The sequence below is a fragment of the Etheostoma cragini genome, chromosome 11, assembly GCF_013103735.1.
Source record: "Etheostoma cragini isolate CJK2018 chromosome 11, CSU_Ecrag_1.0, whole genome shotgun sequence".
Lineage (NCBI taxonomy): Eukaryota > Metazoa > Chordata > Actinopteri > Perciformes > Percidae > Etheostoma > Etheostoma cragini.
Genome location: NC_048417.1, coordinates 10,356,775 through 10,360,010, shown reverse-complemented (window position 1 = coordinate 10,360,010; position 3,236 = coordinate 10,356,775). Strand labels below are relative to the sequence as shown.

The 3,236-nt window shown below is 40.5% G+C and overlaps 1 protein-coding gene across 1 annotated transcript in view; it reads right to left on the bottom strand.

Annotated features, from left to right (window-relative positions):
• bcor (BCL6 corepressor) overlaps window positions 1-3,236 on the bottom strand; it is a 29,912-nt gene that overhangs the window by 19,740 nt on the left and 6,936 nt on the right. The window lies entirely within an intron of this gene.

Genomic DNA, 3,236 nt, shown 5'->3' with positions numbered 1-3,236 from the left:
CCACACACACACGTTTTTCTGTGCCCTCTTTGACCTGCTCTCTCGGCTGCCTCAGCCAGCGGAGCGAGGGAAGATTATACATCAGAGACCACTTCGGTGGGAGACCATTTACCGCCCGCCAACACAGAGCCACAGATCAACAGAGACTCACACCATCCAAAACAGGCAATAGAATAGTATGGAGGAGAGAAAGAGACTATGTAAAATTTACAATAAACCATAGATTCAGTTTGAGAAGGAACAACGTAAGGGGACAGGTATAAAGATAAAGAACTACGTGACCACTGAAGTGAAAATGGTTCTCTTTGGAATATGTCTTTAGTTTTTTTGAAATCACAAAAACATTACAATAACCAAAACATCAAGATCCCTTTGTGTCTAAAAATGTTCTTTAAATTAAATGTTTTGTAAACATTAAAATTTAAGAATTTCTTTAAAGCACTGGAGCATAACAGAGTTGTTATTTTATGTAAAGGATATATAGAATAAGTTTTTTTTTAAAAGAGCAAATTTGTTCATTTGTGCAACATTTTAGGAGATGGCAAATATAATAAACAACTAATTTACAGAAATTCATTCCAATCTGTGTTTATGTTATGGTGTCGCTTTAGTGGAATTTACTTTTTCAGAAGTGTGACAATACTTTGTGTTATTGAGCGAACGATATCACAATCCAGTGAGAAAACGTTCCTGAAAAACCGCACAAATATAGTATTTATAAAATAATTTTGTACAAATGCCCCTCAACACTCTTAATACTAACTGAGGGGTCTGAAATTTAAAGAGGCTATTTCAAAATCCTTAAATAGGTGTAAAACAATGGGAAGAGGTGGAACTATTTCTTCTACTTTGCAGATTTCATTCTAAAAAGGAAATACTTAAGTTTGAATATATTTGACTTGTGTAATGTTAACAACATTTCTGCAAGAGAGTGGGACAAGGTTAGTGGCGCTAGTGCAGAAATGAGTGCCTTTAAATAGTAAAAGTAAAGCCTTGCCGTGGTCGGCAGACTTTCAGCTCCTCGATTATTGCAGAGAAATGCCTCTGAGCCTCACCGCTGGCTCGCCACTTTTATTGCCGTGACCTGGGGCCCATTAATCAGCCTGTTGCGGGCCCCTCGGCACGGCTCCTCCCTGCCCCAGAGCTCCCATCCCCCAACAGCTCCCCTTTCCCCGGCTCCGCGAGGCCAGTGCTGCCTCAACAACATCCGCATCTGACAGAACTGAAATCCTGTGCGTGGGTAAAACGGATAGTGTGCATACAGGCATGCATATGCGTTTCTGCAAATTACACACACACCATTGAGAAATCACATCAGTCCCATTTCCTGTATTTCCTTGAGCGACACACGCACCTGTCTGTCACTCTCTCTCACACACACACACACACAGACACACACAAAGTCTGCACTCCATGAGACGGATTATGATTAAAAAAAAAAAAGCCTCTAATACAACCGCAGATATTCTATGACACGCTGCCTTTATGGACATTTCCATTTAACCTAAAGGAAACCTTCATTGCCAATATAATGGAATGCCTGTCCTTGGCATAAATAAAGCCCACATATGTGGTCCTTTTTACGGGGAAAACAAACAAAGTTGGGAGAAAACAGAGAGAGGAAATTAGTTAGAAATTAGTTTTGTACAACTCAGGACAACAAAAAGACAGTCTGGTGTTATTACTTCACAAGATGGACACACTGTGCTAATGACCGAGTAGTGTGCACAATCACGGTACCTCTCATTTCCATTAAATTAACGGCAGTCCACAAAAAGATGAGAGGCGGCAGCGGGCCTCAAGGTCAGGATTAAGCACTTGACGTCACCCTGCATGCACCGCTGGGAATACAACTCAGCCTTAGGATGCACGGACCTCTGAAGGTTTAGAACTCCTACATACACTCAAAGACTCGTTGAAATTGTGCTTAAAAACAATGGCGGAAAGAGTGCCATCGGTTAATGTACAATCACCAGCCTGGAATTACTTTTGTTAAATTCTGTGCGTACTTTAAGGAGGGAATTGGGTGCACAATACTGTTGCTACAGTCCCGAGTAAACATCTTGGACAGGCTTCTGATTTCCCTGGACAGGTTAGTATTTTTTTTAATTTATACATTTCATTCCTAAATATATATATGTATGTATCTCTATCTCTCTCTCTCTCACATCGCTTGTTGGATGGAAGCGATGAAGTAAGTCATTTTGTGAGGGTTGTTGCATGGTACAAAATTCCAAAATTTCCTTTGTTGTCCGCAATTGTTAATTCATGCACTTGTAAAACCCACATTATTACAGTTAGACTTTTTGTGCAAGACTTTGCAAATGTCCGTACAACATTGTAAATCACATCTTGACATCTCCATGACGTTGTCAGCGAAACAATATGAAAACAGTATGAAAACATGAGGAAATCTTTAAGAAATAGGCTTCTTTAGTCGTCAGTTTAACTACCTGACAGCACCGAGTCACTTTTGTTGGTTAAAAGCTGCATTTGAACTATATTTATCGTTTCCAAATCTTCCTGCCACAAACTAAATATTATGGGAAACAATACTGGAAAGGGGTTGCTCACCATAATTAAAAGAAAAAGGTAACATGGACTAGAATAGGTGGAGAGTAACGTGACAGGGGAAAAGAATAGGATATATATGTCACACACCCCACATGTGTTAATGGGGGGAGGGGGGGGGGGGGGGTTCTGCAGCACCTTGTCTGTGTGTAATCTCATAACCAGTTCTTTCTTGAAGTGCATTGCACATCAATCAGTGTTCAGTAAAAACTTTCCACATTACTCGATGATTTTTCACACAGCAATGGATCCATCATTTGTTCTCTCTCATTTGTTTATTCTGTACCTGATAATTAATTTTGGGAGGCTGAGAGGTGGTCCCTACTTATTGTTAAATAAAGTAGACTTGAAAAGAAACATTTTAGATGCTAGAAATAGTGTACGTGCCTATATTTTTTAAAATCCCATTTTTATAATTTCAGTGAGGTCTGAACATGGAAAGAGCTTGTTGCCTGTGTGCTGTCTGATATGAGTAGCCTAAAAACCGGATGCTTGGAGAGTATTCCGGGATGAAATCCTTCCAAAATGTCACGGAACGTTGGGGAAGGAGCGAGATAGGAAAGGAGGAAAAGGCAGTGTGTTGACGCTCATCGCTGCTGCTAAGAATAGTTTGCGCAATAAACAACTCCCGACGGCCGTGCAAACCATCACACTGGTCGGCGGCA